This window comes from Ursus arctos, unplaced genomic scaffold (assembly GCF_023065955.2).
Source record: "Ursus arctos isolate Adak ecotype North America unplaced genomic scaffold, UrsArc2.0 scaffold_3, whole genome shotgun sequence".
Classification (NCBI taxonomy): domain Eukaryota; kingdom Metazoa; phylum Chordata; class Mammalia; order Carnivora; family Ursidae; genus Ursus; species Ursus arctos.
This window is the reverse complement of record NW_026622985.1, coordinates 63,424,495-63,446,462: the sequence shown is the minus strand read 5'-3', so window position 1 is coordinate 63,446,462 and position 21,968 is coordinate 63,424,495. Positions and strand designations below refer to the sequence as shown.

Sequence of the window (21,968 nt, the reverse complement as noted above, 5' to 3'; positions counted from 1 at the left end):
AATCAGTTAAAATATTGAGTAATTGATTAATTTAAGCCCAATAAAAAAGAAAACAAGGAGTTGTAATTCTGGTTCTTAATAAAATTCCTTAGATAAATAATTATGCAGTTATGCAGGAAATTGAAATCCAGGAGTTAAGTGACCCATCCAAAATTATATTATAAATTTATTAAAGGAGCAATATTAAACTCTCAAACTCAAGTTGTACATTACTGACTTTTTAAAAGTTTATATTATATTCTATTTCACATATTTGAAGTGTAATACTTCTTGTAAAAAGGAAATAAAGGTATAAAAGGAGCTTAATATAAATTATTTGAACAGATGTTGTTCTTAACTTTTAATTGTGTGATTTTAAAGTTATTTTCAGATTCCTCCTGTTATGTAGTACTGCAAAAATAGGATGAAAAGAATTACATAACCATTATTACACGTCATTTTGAATGTATTTCTTTTAGACATTTCTAAGTACCTGATTACTGTTGATTGTTTTCTTCTATTGATTAGGGCTGCCAGAACAGTTTTAAATCATATGTGAGGATATTACTGGTAATAGAGTTTAAAGATTTTCATAATGAAAAAAAACACTTAAAATAGAAACATTTCAATAATGTGTAAATGCAATATCAAATGCCCTAGAGATCTCTATGATGGTTCTAGCCAAACTTCCTTTTTCCTTTGTCCGATTCTGAAACCACTTTTGTTCATATTTAACCACTTAGAAAAACTAGGTGTCACCTTCAGAGCAGTGTGTACTACTCAGGAAGATGTAGACAATTCTTTCTATAAAGGAAGAATTGTGGTCAGAGTAAATAAGCTAGCTTTTTACAGCAAGACTGAAAATTCTGAATTACAGCTTCATTGGCAAGTTTAGCATGCTCTTTTTACGCATACCTTCATTCCTGAGCCCCCCACCCCAGGTCTTCTGTACTTACCTGAAAAAGCTAGACTTCTCAAGGAGTTGCAGAGATGGGCCACCTGTCTGAATTCCATATAGGATTCTTTTCTAACAGTAAGCCCGCTTGGGTACTCCCATGGTCTGCGCGCACTTAAAAGGCCTGGCCAGTTCACTAAAGCAAAAGGAAACCAAAGTGTTCTAAGTTCCGCAGAGTGTTAACAGCAACCACAAAACCTCAAGACTATTTCAAACACACTAGCACTGAAAAACCAACCTCTTAAAATGAAAAGTCCAGGTTGCAAAATGGCAGCAAGGCCAATTGCCAAGAAATACTAAGGTTTACTACTGTAAGAATCCATTTTTTAAAAAATTCAAACTGAATTTTGTAGATAATAGGGGAAAAAGTGATATTATCAAAAACGAAAAGGAGAGATAAACTATGTGTTGTGTTTGGGATGAAAGATTATACATATATAATATTTCCTTTAGAAAATGTGTGGAGTTGTTCTGTAGCTCCTTGGGGACCTAGCACTACTATTCTTATAATGCATTTTGGTGATTATATACATATGTGTGTGTGTATATATATATATCTGTCATTGATATATAATATTGACTATGAGAAGAGATGAGTATGTTTGTCCACAGCCTCACTTTTTAGACTCTTAACGTTATCTCCAAAAGAAGATATGCACACAGTCACAGAGATAAACAGGAAGTATTAAAAGAAAAATAAGTTCCTTGGGGCCCCTGGGTGGCTGTCAGTTGAGCATCCGACTCTTGATTTTGGCTCAAGTCATGATCTCAGGGTCATGGGATCTGGCCCTGTGTCAGGCTCTGGCTTCAGCAAGGAGCTGGCTTGAGATTCTCTCTCTCCCTTGGCCCCTCCCCCCACTTGCTCTCTCTCTTTAAAATAAATAAATAAATCTTAAAATAAAAGTTCCTCAGACTGCTCTAATTTGCCTATCATACAACACTATAGTATTCTATAAATATTATAATTATTGTGTAAATCACATGGTAATGTTGGATAGAAATCTGTGGGGTAAAATTGCTGATTTATTAAATATCAGCATTTTAAATATACTCCAATTTTTAGCTCTAATTTGACATTTCTGCATTAAAAAAATATGCAAGTATCAAACACACTGTCCCTGGGTTCTCTCTACTTTAAAGGCCCTAATCAGAATGATAATTTTGATAATTTGTGATGATTTCTGGTCTCCTATACAATGCTGTAGAATATGCTTAGTAAACATTCTGCAGTTTCTGTTTCCTATTGTTCCCATTTCTCATTTTGAGCATAATGTTATTAGTGCACCTGACTTTTGTTTTTTTAGTTTCAAGGGAAGGCCTCTTTGTCTGGGAAGTCTTCAGTTTCTGCAGGTGTGCACTCTTTGTGTTATAGGAGTAGAAATGTTATATGTGTCAAAATAACTCATGCTGGAGAAATTTTAGTTTTTAGTTGTGAGGGAAGACTGTTCCAGACAAACCCACCTGAGAACAACGAAAAAAATTGGATAGAATATGAAATCTATTGGTTTGAAGGCTATAGACAGCTGTCCAGGCAGTGAGAACCTGAAAAAACAAAATCCCCAGGGAACGGGAAGTACAAATGGTGGACCTGATTCTTTTTTTTTTTTTTTAAGATTTTAATCATTTGCTTGAGAGACAGCGAGGGGAGGGAGTGGGGGGGGAGGAGGGAAGCAGATTTCCTGCTGAGCAGGGAACCTAACACCGGGCTCAATCCCAGGACCATGAGGTCATAACTTGAGCCAAAGGCAGATGCTTAACTGACTGAGCCACTCAGGCACCCCAGTGAACCTGATTTTCAACTCTAGTTTTCACTCAAGGTATTTCTGATTTGTAACTGGTCACTGAAAGGCGGAGAAATTGAGCAGAAAGGGGTAGCTAGGAAGCCCAGAAGTGAATGACACCTGGTTTTTGGGCAAAATTAGAGTTCAGGGACCACTAAGAAGGTGGTGCCCTTATGGCCAAGCTTTCAAGTGGGCCGATTGTAGGACTACATCTTTGGAGAAGACGTGAACTAGAAATGCTGTGCCATCACAAGGTTAAAGGCCAGTTTCTAAGCAACTAAATTAGTTAGGTAAATAGATAATCACCAAATAGATTAGGGGATTCACCATCATCATAACAGCCTCCCTCCTACCCCAAGCAAAAGTAATATCTGGAGAATGATAACACTATCTAGTAAATTAGCTATCAAAATTTTTACATATAATGTTCAAGTTTCAGCAAATATATATATATATATTTTTTGAAGATATAATTGGCTTTATGAAGTGACCCATGGATCAATCAGCATCCCATCTAACAAGTAGGGGGGAGTTCCTCAAGTTTCAATTAACATTAACAGGCGTGTCAGAAGATAAATCATGAAAAGAAACACAAAATAGAAACAAATGCATATAGAGATCCAAACTGAGGGACTTTAAAATAACTGTGATTAATAGTTTGAAGAAATAAGGTGAAATATAGAGAATTGTATATTTTATTCTGGGATCTATCTTTTAAAATTCAAATGGAAATACTGAAACAGAAAAATAAAATAATTAAATTATTGATGGGGGCTAATACACAATGAGACATAGAAGATGGAACTAGAATAAGTCAGAAGAAAATATCAGATTGAAGAATAGAGGAGGGAAGAGAGGGTAAAAATTACATGAAATCACAAAGAAGACACAGGAAAAAGTTCTTAATATGTTCATAATTGAAGTCCTAGAAAGAGAGAAGAGAAAGAACTAGGCAGAAGCAATATTTATTTATTTATTTACTTATTAATTTTTCTATACATTACTCAGTGCTCATTGCTGTAAGAGTACTCTTTAATCCCTATCACCTATTTTACCTATCCCCTTACCCACTTCCCCTCTGGTAAGCAGTTTGTTCTTTTTTTTTTTTTTTAATTTAAATTCAATTAATTAACATAGTGTATTACTAGTTTCAGAGATGGAGTTCAGTGATTCATCAGTCTTATATAATACCCAGTGCTTGTTACATCATGTGCCCTCCTTAATGTTCATCACCCAATTACCCCATCCCCCACCCCCCTCCCCTCCAGCAACCTTCAGTTTGCTTCCCATGATTAAGAGTCTCTTTTGGTTTGTCTCCCTCTCTGATTTCATCTTGTTTTATTTTTCCCTCCCTTCCCCTATGCTCCGCTGTTTTGTTTCTTAAATTCCACATGTGAGTGAAGTCATGTGATAATTGTGTTTCTCTGACTTATTTCGAGAAGCAGTATTTAAAGAGGAAATAAAAGAAAGAATTATATAACCCCCTAATGTAATAATATATAAATGGGTGAGCAGTCAAAGACAGTTTTTTAGACTAGATGAAAAAAGTACACATGACTCAGTGTTGATTAAGAGATAAACCTAAAATACAACAACACAAAAACCCTGAAATAAATGAATGAAAAAAAATTTTGAGGCCAGTATAGCTGTGTTTTATATATTTATCAGATAAATTAGACTGTAAGGCAAGACACTTTATTGGCAATGAACAAAGGACATTTTATTATGATATAAGAGTTAATCTTTCCAAAACATTAAAGTTGTAAATTTGTTGCACTTAATAATGAGTTTCCAACTATATAAAGCAAAATAATGATGCAACTAAAAGGAAAATGGACAAATCCATTATCATAGGAAGGTTTTAACAGATGTCTGTTAGAGGGGCACCTGGGTGGCTCAGTCATTAAGTGTCTGCCTTCGGCTCAGGGCGTGATCCCAGAGTCCTGGGATCGAGCCCCACATCAGGCTCTTCCGCTGGGAGCCTGCTTCTTCTCCCACTCCCCCTGCTTGTGTTCCCTCTCTCTCTAGTTGTCTCTCTCTCGCTGTCAAATAAATAAATAAAATCTTAAAAAAAAAACAAAAAACAAAACAGATGTCTCTTAGAAACTAATATCCCAAGCAGACAAAAATTCAATATAGGTATAGTAGATTTAAACAATGCAATCAATAAACTTAACCTAATTTACAAACCTTATACTCAGCAAATGCAAAATTCACATCAAATGCCAAGCCAATTAACCAAATAATGAATCTGAAAAATATCTTAAAAAATATCAAAAAAGTAAAATTTTACAATGTACGTCTTCTGACAACAGTACAGTTAGGCTAGAAATCAATAATGAAACAAGGTAATAATAAAAACTTCATGTTTGAAAAGCACTCAAACATACTTCTAAATAATTCAAACACTAGGGACACCTGGGTGGCTCAGTTGGTTAAGCGTCTGACTTCAGCACATGTCATGATCTCAGGGTCCTCGGATCCAGTCCCAAGTAAGGAAAGTCTGCTTCTCCCTCTGCCCCTCCCCCCATTCGTGCTCTCGTGCTCTCTCTCTCTGTCTCTCAAATAAATAACAATCTTTAAAAAATTATAATAATTCAAATACGAAAAAAAATGAATACAAATGAAAATCAGGAAATATTTTTCTTTGAATTATAATGAAAATTCAACTTATCAAAACTTTTGGAACACAACTAAAGTCAAACTTAAATGCTTTTATTAGGAGTAAAAAGCTGAAAATAACCTCTTCTTCACTGCATCGCTGAAGATCCTGGTGTCAACATGGGCTAACACCTCGCCCGGTGTTACCAGTATCATAAGAACACGCGGTTCTTACAGAAGTCTCACTTTTGCAGAAGTGTCCTGGACGCCAAGATCTGCATCTTGGACCTGGGGCAGAAGAAAGCGAAAGTCAGTGAGTTCTCACTGTGTGGCTACATGGTGTCAGATGAATATGAGCAGCTCTTCTTTGAAGACCTGGAGGCTGCACACATTTGTGCCAAAATGTATGTGGTGAAAAGCTGTGGCAAAGATGGTTTTCACATCAGAGTGGAGTTCCACCCCTTCCACAGCATCCTTATCCACAAGATGTTGTCCTGTGCTGGAGCTCACAGGCTCTAAACAGGTATGTGGGGTGCCTTTGGAAAGCCCCAGGGCACAGTGGCCAGGGTCCACATTGGCCAAGTCATCATGTCCATCTGTACCAAGGTGCAAAACAAGGAGTATGTGATTGCGGCTCTATGCAGGGCCAAGTTCAAGTTCCCTGGCTGCCAGAAAGTCCACATTTCCAAGAAGTGGGGCTTTACTAAGTTTAATGCAGACAAATTTGAAGACATGGTGGCTGAAAAGCGCCTCATCCCAGATGGCTGTGGGGTCAAATACATCCCTAATTGTGGCCCCATGGACAAATGGCAGGCTCTGCACTCATGAGAACCTCAGCACTGCCCCCTTCTTATTCATGCCCACCAATAAATCCTACTCTTGTCAAAAAAAAGCTGAAATCAATCATCCAAGCATCCATTTCCACTAGTTAAAAAAATTAACCCAAGGAAGAACAAAAAGAAACAGATAATAAAAATAAAAACAGATCTCAGTAAAACATAAAACAAATATGTGCTAGAGAAAATAAATCTAAAAGAGGATTTTAAAAGACTAATGAATTTCGTAAGTCCCTGGAAAGACAGATCAAGAAAAAAAAATGCACAAAATACCAATATCAAGAATGATTTTTATAAAGAAGGGGCTTAATTATAGATCCCATAGTTAAGAAAATGAAAACAAAAGGATATCATAACAATTTTGGGGTGATAATTTCAATGAAATGGTGAAATAATTTAAAAAGCCATAATTTACCAAAACTGCCAAAATGCCACAAGAAGAAATATAAAATGTAAATAGTTTATTTAATATCTAGTAAATAAATTGAGTCTGTAACTAAAATCCTTTGAGAGAAATTTCCATGCCTGTCAATTTTATTACTCAATTCCTCTAAACATTTAGAAATAAAATCAACCTTACATATACTATTCCAGAGCTCGGAAAAAGAGGAAAAATTTTCCAAGTTATTTTTTGAGGTCACCATAACTTTGACAGTAAATACTAGTAAGAACATTACAATAAAGGACCTAAGAGAGGCCAACTCTCATTTATATAGACAAAAAAACTTCTACCTAAAATATTAGCACAGAAAATCCAGTGATTAAAAAAAATGGTAATAGGGCTGCATGGGTGGCTCAGTCAGTTAAGCATCTGACTTTTGATTTCGGCTCACCTCAATACCTCAGGGTGGTGAGATGGAGCCCTGCCTCAGACTGTGCTCAGCAGGGAGTCCACTTGACATTCTCTCTCCCTCTCTATCTGTCCCTCCCGCCACTCATGATCTCTCTCTCTCAAATAAATAAATAAAATCTTAAAAAAAAATGATAATATATTATGGCCAGGTGAGAATTGTTCCAGGAAGGCAAGATAGCATAACGTGTGCAAACCTAATGCAGTTCACCAACATAAACAGAATAAAGGAGAACACTCATATGATCATCTCAAATAGAGACAAAAAAATCTGTCAATAAAATTCAACATCAATTCATGCTTTTATTTATTTATTTATATTTTTTTAAAGAGAGAGAGAGTGTACACCCACGAGCAGGTGGGGGAGGGGCTGAGAAAGAGAGAATCTTAAGCAGACTCCATGCTCAGCCCGATGGGGGCGCTCCATCTCACAACCCTGACATCATGACCTAAGCCGAAATCGAAAGTTGGATGCTTAACTAAGTCGCCCAGGCACCCTCATTCGTGATTTTAAAAAAGAAAGCTGACTAACTAAGAATAGAAGGATATTTACAAAATCCTACAGCAAACATCATGTTTCATTTGGAAATATTGAAGGCTGTCCTCTTGATATCAGGGGTAAGTAAAGGATGCCTTCTGTCACTACTTCAATTCAACGTGGTATTCTAATCTAGCATCTATTCTAACCCAGTATGATGAGGCAAGACAATCAATAAAAGGTATAAATATTGTAGGGGTGGCTGGCTGGCTGGCTGAGTGGGTAGGTAGAGCATGTGACTCTTGATCTTGAGGTTGTAAGTTCAAGTCCCATGTTGGGTGTAGAGAGTACTTACAAAAAGAAAACCCTCAAAAAGTTATAAGTATTAGAAAGATATAAAACTGTCTCTATTTGCAAGTGACATGATTTTATACATAAAAATTCCAAAGAGTACAGACATACTAATAGAATAAATTTATTAATTTGACAAAGCAAATAGTTACGTGTTAATTTGCAAAAATCAATTGCATGTCACACTTGCAACACATAAGCAGAAAATACAATTTTTAAAATATCATTTAAATTAGCATTAAAGAACATCAAAATAATCAGAAGATCAGCAAATCTTCTATGTAGGACACTGTATAACACTGAGAGAATTTAAAAAGACCTCAATGAATGAAAGACTATACATTACTTTCAAATAAAAAGATTCAGTATTGTAGGATGTCAGTTCTCCCCCAAACTACCTGTATTCAATGCATCTCTTTTTTAAATTTTAATTCCAGTGTAGTTGACATAGTGTTATATTCGTTTCAGGTGTACAATTTAGTGATTCAGTAGTTCCATAGGTAACTCAGTGCTCATCAAAGTAAGTGTACTCTTAATCCCCTTCACCAGTTTCACCCATCCCCCCACCCTCCTCTCCTCTGAACCATCTGTTCTCTACAGTGAAGCATATGTTTTTTGTCTCTATTCAATGCACTTCTAATCAAAACTTGAACAATTTTGTTTCTGTGGAAGTTGACAGGCTGATTTAAATACTTGTATGATAATGTAAAGGAAAAATGTCAAAAACAATGACATATTTGAAAGATTTAAAATACCAGGTATTGGGGTGCCTGGATGGCTCTGTCGGACGAGCATGTAACTCTTGATCTTGGGGTTGTAAGTTTGAGCCCCACATTGGGTGTAGATATTACTTAATAAAATCTTTAGAGAAATAAATAAAATTAATTAATTAAAAAATAAAATACCAGGTATCAAGATTTGTTTTAAATCTAAAATAATTCAGACAATATGGTATTAGCACAATAATACACAAAGAGACCAATAAGTAGTATAGAGTCCACAAACTAATCCACACATATATGGACACTTAATTTACAAAAAAAGGTGGCAATACAGAATAGAGGGAAATAATGATCTTTTCAACAAATGGGGCTGGGTCAATTGGATATTTAAATGAAAGAAAAACAAATCTTGACTCATTACCTCACACTATACATAAAAATCAGTTCCAGATAGAAAGTTGATCTAAACGAGAAAGGTAAGATAAGTAAGACTTCTGTAAATAACAAAGAGGAGTATCTTTTTGACCCTGAGATATAGAAGGAAATTTTTTTTTTCCCTTAGGATACAAAAACCACTAATCATTAAAGAGATACTAGATAAGCTGAACTGCATTGAAATAAGATTTTTATGCCCAGCAAGGACATCATCAAGAGAGTAAAAGGGCAAATCATGGGGTAGGAACAGATTTTTATAGTTCATAAATTGACAAAGGACTCATATCAAATATGGATCAGTAAGAAAAAGATGATACAGTAAAGTTAGTATATACAAATACACAAATAGGCAGCTTGCAAAATATTTCCCAATATTATCCCAATAATAGAGACAAAAAACATATTAGTAATTTGGGAACTGCAAATAAAAACTGCAATGGAACACTACTAACTATACACCAGATAGCTGAAATTTAAATAAAATTTAATACCTCACAATTAAAATTTAAAATTTAAATACAGTTTAATGACTCCAAATATCAAGTGTTGCAGAGGATATGGAGTAAATAGAATTTTCATACATTGCTAGAGGGAGTTGAAAAGTGGCACACTAAAGCTGTGTTTTTACGGCTGAACATACAAATGTCTCATGAACCAGCAGTTGCATTAAAGATACATACCCAACAGAAAATGCATATGTGGGTGTACCAAAAAGTCACAGGAATGTTCCTAACAGCAGTATGTAGAGCAGTCCAAATCTGTAACATCCCAGAGGTCAATCAAAAATAACATATTACAGAAACAAAAGTGTGGAATGTGTAAGATTGCTCTTGCCATGAAAATGAAGTAATGCTACATGCAAAAACATGGATGAATTTTGTAAACATTGTATTACTGTATCATTCCAATTTTTGTATATGTGCTGCCAAAGAGAGCCCAACGTTGTATTAATATAAAGAAGCCAGCCACAAAAGAAGTCATTGAGGGATTACATTTATGCAAAATTTAAATACTGACAAAACTGATACAGGATAAGTAACAAGTAGGAGCGGTGACTGAAAGAAGGAGGGCTTCTATGCTATCTCTTGATCTGGGCGGTGGTTCCTCAAATGTGCTTGCTTTGTGGTCATTCGTCTGGTGTTAACCTTACAATTTTTGCACTTTTCTGTCTATAGATTTTACTGAAAGAATAAAAGTTTATTTTTAAAAGTGACCCATACTGGAAATGCAGTGCTAGAAGTTATTTAACGCTAATTATTTTCACAGTTCTATTTTTTCCAAATAAGACTTCCGCCAACATTCTCTTTTCTTCCTTGAGGCTTCAGATGGAATGTTCTCCTTTTCCAAATTACTTGCATGCTACTGATCCTTTTCCTAGGTTTGATGCTAACACATCCTCTTCCTCCCTTTGAAATATGTTTGGCCAGTGCTTCATCCCCAATGAAGTAAGTGCCAAAACAATTAGCTCCCAAATCCAGTTTAGGAGCTCATTTAGAACAAATTTGCATATGGCATTTATGAGCTTCCTTCTCTTACCTATTGAATCAATATGCAAAGTAAACTCTATTTGAACCCTGCTGCAGATATTCAAAATCATCTTAAGCACATAAAAGGAGTGATTTCCAATATTGGGACCCTGTGTAAAAGTGAGGCTGGTGATGATATCATGTCAAGTATTTAAAGAGCAGGGGAGGGATCTGTGAAGCTCAGAATCTCAGTGTTTGAAGATACACACTATTACTGGAAACACCCTTCCAAGTAATCAATCATCCAGTCTGCCTTCTCATCTTGTGACAGTACTGACATTTAAAGTGACTCATTGCTTACTAGCTGAAATGTCATATCCTACTACCTACCCATATCCTCAATTCCCCCCCTTATAGCCACAGAGAAAACGCTTCATCCCTTTTCTGCACAATAGCCCTGCAAGTACCTGGTGACATTTGCCTTGACCAGTCTTGAGTCTTCTCTTCTCCAAGCCTGGGGCTGTGATCTGTTAAAAGAATACTCATGTGGTGCGGCTCTGAGTTCCTTCACACTCTTGGCCTCTCTGCTTTCAATACCCTTCAGTTTATTAAATTCTTTCTTCTTAGGGGTTCATCCAGATCTGCAGCAAATGCCTTTAGTGTGCTCAGACCTGTGAAATGATATCTCTTTATGTGCTGCTTTTTTTTTATTTAAAGAACTGCCTCCGTATCTCCTCCCATCCTGTGTTTTGGAACCAAGAGAAGACCTGTGCATTGATCTTTAGTAAGTTTTATTTTGCTGCAGGGTTTTTCAGAACTTCTTAGATCCTAAATCTGACCACTACATCTTTATTCAAGATGTCCAATAGAACAGAACTGAAGTTCAAGGTCTCAACCCATCCAAAAGTTTCCATTTGAGCACCAGTCTATTCATGAGTGTCCTGCGGGAAAGTTATTCTCCAAATATCATACAGCCTGTGTTTCCAGAATGTCGACGTTGTCAACAGAGACCTTGCAAATGCCTGGATGAAAACCACGTGTCTGTGTCAATGAATATTGTTCATCTTCATTCTGGTAACCTATACAAGATATCCCTGTCATAACTTAACTTTCCAGCCACAGGAATTAGGATGTGGACTCTGCAGTCACAGTAGAATGCAAATTGGAAATTCAGCTGCATTCAAGTTTCTCACTTTAACTAGTAAACTAGGTGTCCTTAGACCACATAGACTCAACTGAGCCTCATTTTACTAATTAAGACAATGGGATAATGGCTGTGCCTCCACCGCAGAATTTTTAAAAATTTGCTTGTTTTATGATTTGTGTGACCTTTGTCTAAAGCAGTACTTTCCCTTTAAGGTATTCCATAAATTTCAAACTCCACATATAGAATGTTCTGAAACAGAGACCGTCAAACATCCTCATCAGTGCAGAGGCCCAAGATTTTCACCATTTAATGCATCCACACACTATATTTACTTAAAAAAAAAAATTGTCACCCGTAAAGAAATACTGTTGCAAGGGATGGTGACGATGATGACAACAATAATGATGATGATGATGATGTCCTGATCTACAAACTGGGGCTCCACCCTGAAGTGAAGTGTTGCTAGAATAACTGATGTCACTCACTAGGCTTCCTCCAGAGTATGAAGTGTTCTATTTATATGCATGTTAGGATATTATAAAGTATTTTACGGTAGTTGCTAGGGTTGACAAATGAATTTTATGGAGGAACCTCGAATCTATACTTCCCCTCAGCAAAGGACTAGATTCAAGGCTAATGTAATTTTCAGGAAACAAGTTTTATGGTACTATTTTTAAAGCACAGCTTGTTTTCCTAGAAGCAGAGCAGGAGCCCCTGCACTTTGGGAGACCACCTCCTATTGAGAAGAAATCTAATGATATAAATTACGAAGTCTTACCACATGGGGGAAGAATTCCAATCTTCCATGTGTTTATTTACCAGTAATTTACATGCATATAGATCTAGTAACTGAAATCACCAGGCAAAAACCTTTATTCCAGGTTAAGCCAGTCCAGCGCCTAATTATAAGCTTCAAGCATCCTGGTCCTGTTTACAGAAATAGTCTTAGACATTTTCTCTTGACCTTCACCTTAATTTCTTTGCTTACCTTCCATTTCTACATCCACCTAGCTCTTGACTCTTTTGCTTTGTCTCCCATTAAGGACCCACTGCTTGCTTTTTGTAGTTAAGGGTGGATTTGACTTCTTTTGTTCCAGGTAGCCTCCCCACCTGATTGAGCCCTAGCTTGGAACTCATCATCCCTGATGGCTTCCTTGGTTTCTTAACACTCACTCCTCAAGTGAGAGGTTCACCGTTCTGAGAATGGCCAGTTCTTGCCAGAGAAACTTAAGAGACAGTTATAGTGGGTCTTTACTTTAGCTGCCCCTAAAGTTTCATTTTAATTACAAAACAAAAAAAAATCATCCCATATTTTCCTGTTTACTCAACACGTATGTATGTCTCAGTCCTTATTTGGTTACTGCACCTTTACAGTCATTTTTTTCTAGAGGATTAATTAATTAACTAATTAACTGAAAGTTTTATTTATTTGAGAAAGAGAGAGAGCACGCATGCAAGCGGGTAGAGGGGCAAAGGCAGAGAGACCGAGAATGTCCAGCAGACTCCTTGCTGAGCGCAGAGCCTGACATGGGGCTCGATCCCACTACCCTGAGATCATGACCTGAGCCGAAATCAAGTGGGATGCTTAACCGACTGAGCCACCCAGGCGCCCCTTAGAGAATGAATTTATTGATATACTCAGCAAATGCCTATTGTGCCATTGTACTTACGTACCTAATAGCATAGCTCCAGAAGCTGCCTATTAGTTTGATTCTACCTTTCTGGGGAACTTGTCTCTGCTTATACAACACCATAGGCCTCATCATACTGGTCAGCACTCTGCTGGATGATATCGCTTTATTTTTGAGTTCCCTTTGCCTTGGTACACAAGTCTTCCCATTCACACACAATCTCTCATTTGCTATCGTTCCCAACTTGTGAATAAAAACCTTGATTTATCTACCATAATAAAGTCATATGTTTAAGTCAATATCCATATTTTGCTTATAATTTAACAGAAAATGAAGTCTATGAAATTAGGGACTATGATTTATCTACAATGAGTGTTCTTAGCACAATAGCACAAAACACTGCATATGCTCAATAAATGTTTGCTTAGACGGTAGATGGATGGATGGATGGATGCTTAGAATGTGCCAGGCTGATATTAAGAATTTCATTTAAATAAATAAGCCCTGGAGATGTGATGTACAGCATGGTGAAAACAGTTAATATTATATATTTGAAAGTTGCTAGAAGAGTAAATCTTCAAAGTTATTACAAGAAAAAAAAACTTGTAACTCTGTTTGATGGATGTTAACTAGAATTATTGTGGTGATAATTTCACTATATATGCAAATGTTAAGTCATTATATTTTACACCTGAAACCAACATAGGGTTATATGTCAGTTGTATCTCAATTAAGTAAATAAATAAGAATTTCATAATTTTTAAAATATTATCCCCTCAGCAATTCTTGTAGAAGTCATTAGTCTCATTTTATAGATGGGAAAGAAAACTCAGAAATATTGTGGTAACTTTCCTAAGACTGTTGTTAACAAATACTGTGATAACTTGGTATTATGTTAGAGGTGCATTAATGATTATGATTAATAATCCTATTAGCTAGCATCTGTTGAATACTTATGCCTCCAATAAGTATTTTCCTCACATTATCTTATATATTCCTCAGGGAACCCTGTAAGATAGGGCCATTATTATGTCCATTATGTGTGTAGTCTTCAGTGTCACATCCAAACGTGTCCTATCTGTGCATGACCATTGAATTGAGAGGTGTGGAACACTATATTTTCACTCACTCACACTTCTCTCTCCATGGCCAATACAGAAAGTGGAGCTTACAAAGAACCTCTGCTTCTGCTTTCCTGGAAACGAAGTAAAATCAGTAAATGCCTACAGTTGCTCCTCCAGTTCCCCATTACTAGAAAGATCCAGACTGCTAAACTGTCATCACTAAATTAATTTGAATCTATCTCCCATTAATGATAGGGATTAGGATAGGACTGCAAGGTTTTGACATGCTGTGGTAATATTAAATATATAACTATATATTTGTTTTCTCTTACATGTCATCTCAGGCAATTAAATAGTTAGCTAAATGGGGTGTTTTTATAAGAAAACTCAGCTATGAATTGGGTTCATCTAATATCATTCCTCATTTTATTTATTTTTTATTTTTAAATTTTTTATCAAAGTATAATTGACATATAACATTCTATTAGTTTCGGGTATACAACATAATGATTTGATATTTGTACATATTGTGAAATGATCACCATAAAAAGTCTAGTTAACATCCTTCCCCATACATAGTTACAAAAGTGTTTTTTTCTTGTGATGAGGACTTTGCAGATTTACTCTCTTAGCATCTTTCAAACATGCAATACAGTATTATTAACAATGGTCACCCTTTATTCTTAGATTGACTCTCTTAATTGAGTCTGATGGTTCTCATAGGGTTTCTTCACTTTTTATTAAACTGATAAGAACAGATACTACACTTGATCTTAGCCAAAAGGCCGAGAAGCAATTCTTCACTTTTTAAAAATTTAATTCTCTCTCCTTTTCCACCTGAATAACTTTGAAATTCCTATCCTCCAGGTTGTTTATTCTCTTTTTTCTTCTGATCTGTCCTATTCCCAGAGCTTTCTAATGCATTCTTCATCTTATCTATTGACTCCTTCAGTTCCAGAATTTCTGTTTTGTGGGGTTTTTTTAAATTTCAGTCTCTTTGGTACAGTAGTCCTTCTGTTCATTGATTTTATTCTTAGGTTTATTGAATTAATTGCCTTTCTGCATTTTCTGTAGTTTATTGAATTTCTTCGTAACAGCTATTTGAGGATTTTTGGTTTTGTTTTTTGTTTTAAATTTTTTTATTTGAGTATAGTTGACACACAATGTTACATTAGTGTCAAATGTACAACATAGTGATTCAGCATCTCTGTGAGATATGCTATGTTCACAAAGTACAGCCACCATCGTTACCATAACGCTATTACAATCTCATTGACTCTGTTCCCTCTGCTGTGCCTTTTATTCCTGTGACCTATTCATTCCATAACTGGAAGCCTGTATCTTGTACTCCTCTTTCCCTATTTTGCCCACCCCTACCTCCCTTTCCTCTGGCAACCATCAGGTTCTTCTCCATAACAGCTATTTTGAGTTCTTTATCAGTTAGACTGCAGTACTCCATGTCCTGAATAATCGTCATCTTCTTTTTGTGATACCATATTACTATGACTTTTCATAGTGTTTCATGAAATGTGCCTCTGCTGTCACATTTAAAGTAGCAAATTCCTTTCTTATTTATGGAAGGCTTCATTTACTTTGATTCTAACAGTTCAGGAGGCGGGCAATCAGAAGCCTTTCTTTTCATTTCCAGAAGGTGGTGCTATAGCACAAGTTTTTGGTTCTCTTACAGCCCTGACTGTGCTCTGCACACTTCCACTTGCCACTTCTTCTGCCAGAGGTAGCCGCTGCCAGCTGCCACGCCGCCACCAGCACAATCCCAGCATGTTGCAGTGTTGGCTCTCAGGAGTGGGGCTGCCTCACCCGTTCCTTCCTTTCCTCTGACTCCAGAACTGTCTGTGTCTCACTCCAAAGACTTGTCAGGTTCTCCCATCAGGAGGGCTGGTCCTCCACAAATTCTCTATTTCCCATGAGTGCCCAGTGGTATACTCTCCAGATTACCTTTCTCCTGATAGCAGCAAGTGGGGGTGGGCCATGCTCAGACTCCCTTGGGTACATGGTGTCCTCTGAGGTCCTCCTGACCCACTTTTGGATGCACACGTGGGTGAATCTCCCAGTTGTCCTGGTGTACTGTGTAGAGGCACTTTTGTTCATTTCTGATGCCCAGTTAGTTGTAAATCAAAGGGGAGGGGGAGAAAAGGAACAACCCACACTGCCCTGATGCTGACCTCACTCTCATCCAAAACTTTCCTTTGAAGAGCGATGGCCCTAGGGTAACTATTTTCTTGGTTTGCTCAGAACTTGCCTAGTTTTAGCATGGACATCCCACATTCCAGAAAACTCCTCAGTACTCAGCAAGCGGGGATGTTGAGGCACCCTGCATGTCCGTTCAAACAAGCCTCTAAGATCTGATCCCAGCTCCACACAAAACTGGAGCTCCATGAAAACCTATCAGTCTACAACTCTGTTCTCAGATAAGTCACATTTCTATTTATTAAATATTCCACCTTCTTTGAAAATACAAATCTAAATGATATTTCTCGGTCCTGGTCAGCCTTTATCCTGATGGTGATGGTGCGGAAAGGGTAGTCGCTCACCAGCTTGGGTGGGACTTGTGAAAAATGACGCTCATTATGTCAGGGTTCCGGCTGCAGGCCAGGGTGCATCTCCTCAGGGGTGCACACTGGTCTCTGACCAGCGGACGCTGCGTTACAACCATGTACACGTACAGAAGATTAAACCCCCTGGAGCTGTGGTGCCGACGGACGGGGATACCTATGGGCACACCCCATAACATGGCCCGTGTCTCTGGCGGTTACACAGTAGTGACCCCAGCAGGCTTTAGGATCTTTCCTGGATGGGCTCACAACAAAGGTTACTTGAGTTTGAATTTTGTCCGCACTGATGCGTTCATTCATATTTTGTAGCACATTATTATTCACCACTCTTGTGCCCTCATTTGAATGAGCATCTTCCAGAAGCTTGTGTCATGTTATGGGATGCTCTAGGTAGGGGTCAGAAAACGTTTGCTGTAAATGGCCACATTGTACATATTTTAGGCTTTGAGGGCCCTATGAGCTCTGCCACAACTACTCAAATCGGCCGTTTTAAGTCAAAAGCAATCATAGACAATATACAAATGGCTGTCTTCTAATAATACATTATTTATAAAAACAGGGAGCAGGCCAGATTTGGCCTGTGGGCTGTACTTTGTGAACTTCTGCTATTAACAGAAACAAATTATAATTAGTCACGGGGTTCTAGAGCAACAAATGTTGAAGCAAATCTGGAGAGTGTCATATAAGATCCAGTTTTATCCTTCTTCAGACCGCTAAAGATCTCAAATCATTGGAATCTTGATCCAGTTGTTAAACATTTTTTTTAAGATTTTATTTATTTTTGCATGCACACAAGAGAGAGCAAGAGAGACCACGAGCGCACAAGTGGGGGTGGGGAGGGGCAGATGGAGAAGCAGAATCTCTGCTGAGCAGGGAGCCTGATGCAGGGCTCGATCCCAGGACCCTGAGATCATGACCTGAGATTAAGGCAGACGCTTAACTGACTGAGCCACCCAGGCCCCCATCCATTTGTTAAACTCTTTGGGCCACTTCAGACATTTCAGTAAAGCACTGCCATTCTTACTTGTTGCCCAGGAACTTTGTGGGAGAATAGGTATAGATATTTTGAAATTCATCTGATTGAAAAAAAAAAAGTTTTTCTCTGGACTGTCTTTGAGTATATAAACTGGACAGGACCTCTAGTTTAAAATGTTTTCCAGAATAAATATCTCATCTGAATGCTGGTCTTAATATTTTTCAAATTTCTCTTTTAACTTAAAGACGCTTGTCTGTTCACCAAGTACATAGCGGGCTTCATAATTGTTCTTGCTAGCCACAGTGCAAAAATCTCCCAGCTCCTCAGAAATTTGCCTGAGTGATTACAGATTGCTTGGAAGTATGAGTGCCCATAGCCCATTATAATCTTGAAGGACACTTTGTTCTGAAATGAATTTTAAGCTGTATGCTCACTCATTTTAAATTTTAGGGTCTCATTAAGCCAGTCAACAATTCTTACCTTAACTGAATCATTACATACAAAATGATCTCATTAAATATAGGCTTTTAAAAACTTACACTTTCAAAGATTTTGAAACCTATCCCCTAATCAATTTCCCATCCCTTTCCTCAAGATGTACCAAAATAAAGTGACCCCTATTTTGGCTACCCACAGGTCCCCAGAATAGTAAATCTATTTTCATACTGTCTGTGCCGTAGTCATTTTAGAGAACTTTGCCATAAGAAAAAAAAAATTACCTTTATTCACATAAGCCAAGTCTAGGGAGAAATCTCATATTTATCACATCAGAGAAAGTTCTTGCAGATAAGACCTATCTTGGGGACATAGTTCAGACAAGTCTCTAAGTTGGCAGGTAGCTCACTGGGGACACACGCATTCGAACCAACTCTGCTTTAATGATCTTACATAATACTCCCATAACATCTGCAGAGGCATCACCAGGGTATGAAATTGTGGCAAACTTTTCTATGAGTTTTTCATGGTATAAACAGTCTAGAGTTGCTATCATAAAATTAACAGTTTCTCTAATAAAACACAACATCTGCATTTTATATCCCACTGTGAGTTATCAGCCCCAGCCAAGATTTTGAGTTTGCCTCCCCTTCCTCAATAGGTACCAGGTACAGGAAAGCTATTCTAAGTTCCAGATTATATAGATTATACATACAGCCATCCACCAGAAGATATTTAGAAATAACCCATATCCAGGAGGCCTTTCACATCCATCTCACACATCGCTTCACTGGTCTAAGAAAAGAATTTTGAACAGTAGATGGTGGAGGCTGATGGTCCCTTCACATTGGCAAACAGATTCATACCCTTATTCTCTTAGACATAAAACCTAACATAGAGAAGGAAATAACATGAAATAAAATGAATTTCTATGAAATACAAAGCCAACCCTAGTAATACTAAAACCCACCCCGACTGGAGTCTCAAACCCCTACTTGGCCTTCAGCTCCCCAAATGCAAAGCGAATACTAGCTTTGCTGGTGGTAGCAATGCCCCAGATAACAATTTTTTTCCGTAAGGTCAGAGCCAACCTCTGCCAACATGTCGGCCTACTGTTTTCTCTGTCGTGAATTCTGGGAGATTTCTCTTTCAATCTCTTAGACCACTAATTCGTGTTTTAATCATGTCTACTTTGCAATCTACTGTTTTCTTTTAAATTTCCAAGAACTCTGTCTTGATTTATAACAGCTACAAATCCTCTTTTGTTAATTTTGTTGTTGTTTCCCCCCATTAACTCTGCATCCTTGTGTATTTCTTGTGTTTTCATGATATCAGTGCCTCTGTTTCATGTTATTAGTTTTCTTGAAATATTTGAAAATTTAAAACTCTATGTCCCTATTTTTAGTTGAGGGTTTAGACTTAAAGCTCTGTTGGTTACAAGTCTATTTTCATTCCCAAAGAAGAATTCTTATTTCCCTGCTCTGACTAGAAGTCCTGGCTATGGACTAGTAGTGTTTATTGAGAGGGGGGTGTGGGGATGAGGCGGGGCCGAGTGCAGAAGCCTAAGGGAATAGAGTAAGGGTCCCCATTTCTATTACCCAGATGCTTCTCTGAGAGTCTCTGTATCAGAAATGTCTCTGCAGAAACTCATTCTTGGCTTTAATCCAGGGATAAAGACTGGTGTCTACTGTTCCTTTTCCATTTTTAATTCCCGGCTGTCCCCCAAAGCTGCAGCCTTATCTCTACTTTGCTTTGCCTTTTGGTCCATTCCAGAGTCTCCCCAGGGCTCTTCCTGGTGGGCAGTGTGAGCAGAGAAGAAGCAGGCTCAACTAGCCTAGCTATTTTGAAGGAAGACCTTTAATGAACTACCTTGATGGTTGTCTTATTTGCATTTGTTGAATCTGACTTTAAAATTTGTCTTTGGAGGGGCATCTGGGTAGCTCAGTTGGCTAAGAGACTGCCTTTGGCTCAGGTCATGATCCCAGGGTCCGGGGATACAGTCCTGTGTCAGGCTCCCTGCTCAGCAGGGAGTCTGCTTCTTCTCCCTCTGCCTCTGCCCCTCCCTCTGCTCGTGTGCATTCTCTCTCTCTCTCTCTCCCTCTCAAATAAATAAATAAAATCTTTAAAAAATAAAAAAATAAAATAAAATTTCTCTTTGGGGAGGAAGATCCCATCTGAGATACTTGTCTCTAACCTGTATTTTGGGTTGTATTCTTTTAGCTCTGATTCCTTCATAATTGCAATGCCTTATGACTTATGCTTCACTGATAGCAGACTTTCATATTTTTCCATCACTGTTAGGAATTATTTCTTGTAAATTACATTTTTCAGATCTGTCAATGAAACTTGGAACAGAAGAGAATAGAGGCAAGTGCTGCATCCTTCAACTTAAAGCAGAAGTTCCAAGAGGTTATTTAACCTTGTTAACAAAAGGCAAATCTTCGTAAAAATATATGGATTTACTTACCATTTTTTCCTCTCTCTCTCTCCCTCCCTCTTTTTCTCTCTCTCTGTTTCTGTGAGCTTTTGCATGCATGTGTATACACACATATATATGCGTACATTTTTTCCAAATCTTAAAATAATCTTTTAAAGTACTGGGTCATCAATTTTATGGATGAAGAAATTCAATTAAGGCTTAAGAACTTTCAGTTACCTTGATCTAATTTCAAATAAGTAGGAAGCTTTGTATTATACTTGACCTAGTACCTCCTTTTTTCTATTTTTACCTATTTTAAAGTGATTTGTCTCAACTAGACTTTGAACTCTATCATTTTGGGAAAATGGTTTATTTACCTCTGTCACTGCCTAGCAGTGGCTGATATGTACAGTAGGTACTCAAAGCTTGTTTGCTGAATTCAACTGAAGTGAAAAAACCAGGATTCTAAACCCACTATGTCTGATTTCAGAGCTTACATTGTTTTTTTTACCTCACTCTATCATCCGAGCTAACAATTGCTTTAATTCTTCAGAGTTAAGACACCACTGTCTCCCAATGCAAATGTAAGGAAACTGCATTTTCAAGCAATCCCTTCCTCTAGCCTGAGGCATTTTCCCAAGTGATCATTCGCATAGTCAGAGACTGTTCTGGACAGGAAGCTCCAGAAGTGAGTTTTAGAGACTAGAACCCTAGAGAGGACAAGCAGCATGTGTCCTGTTTGCTTTTCTAGTTGGTTCCCTCATGCCACAAAGTTAATATACAAGTTGGAAATATTAACAAGATGTGAAAAATAGAATAATGTCAGGAGAAACAGCTTTGGAGACAATGGGGGCAACCAGTTTAAGCTGAGGCTGCACCAGTGCTGACATTCAACCCTGATCATGACTAGCAACCAGCACTTAAAGAACATCTGTTCCCATAGATCCACCTATGCTAGTGCTTTTGCTTTGATTTAAGAGGAAAACGGAGGCCATACATGCAGGCTTATATGGATATATAAAGGCTGAAAATGGGCCAATGGCATGCAACTTCAAGCATCTTCCCAAGATTGAATCCATGGGCCTCATTCTAAATCCTATGGAGAGTAAAAGATCTCTTTCCAAGGAACATTCTCAGACTTGGGCACGAGTAGCATTGCTTGGCTTCCCAGACTGTAGATAAAATGCAACAGAGTGAGTACCATGAGCACGGTCTTCATTTCTGTTCCAGACTCATTAACCATTGTGATTCTAGCCCTGTGAACTAGTG

The 21,968-nt window shown here is 37.6% G+C and overlaps 2 protein-coding genes, 1 non-coding gene and 1 pseudogene across 3 annotated transcripts in view; 2 read left to right on the top strand and 2 right to left on the bottom strand.

The window, feature by feature from the left end:
• GPR141 (G protein-coupled receptor 141) overlaps positions 1 to 1,072 on the bottom strand; it is a 39,953-nt gene extending 38,881 nt beyond the window's left edge. Inside the window, exon 1 of the mRNA XM_026509377.3 lies at positions 936 to 1,072. The gene's annotated coding sequence lies outside the window, so the exon portion shown is untranslated. The remainder of the gene's footprint in view (positions 1 to 935) is intronic.
• ELMO1 (engulfment and cell motility 1) overlaps positions 1 to 21,968 on the top strand; it is a 690,097-nt gene that overhangs the window by 51,828 nt on the left and 616,301 nt on the right. The window lies entirely within an intron of this gene.
• LOC113262858 (60S ribosomal protein L10-like) lies at positions 5,497 to 6,159 on the top strand (annotated as a pseudogene).
• On the bottom strand, positions 14,911 to 15,093 carry LOC113267302 (U2 spliceosomal RNA). Its single transcript, XR_003320696.1, has one exon. It is a non-coding gene; the product is annotated as a U2 spliceosomal RNA (small nuclear RNA).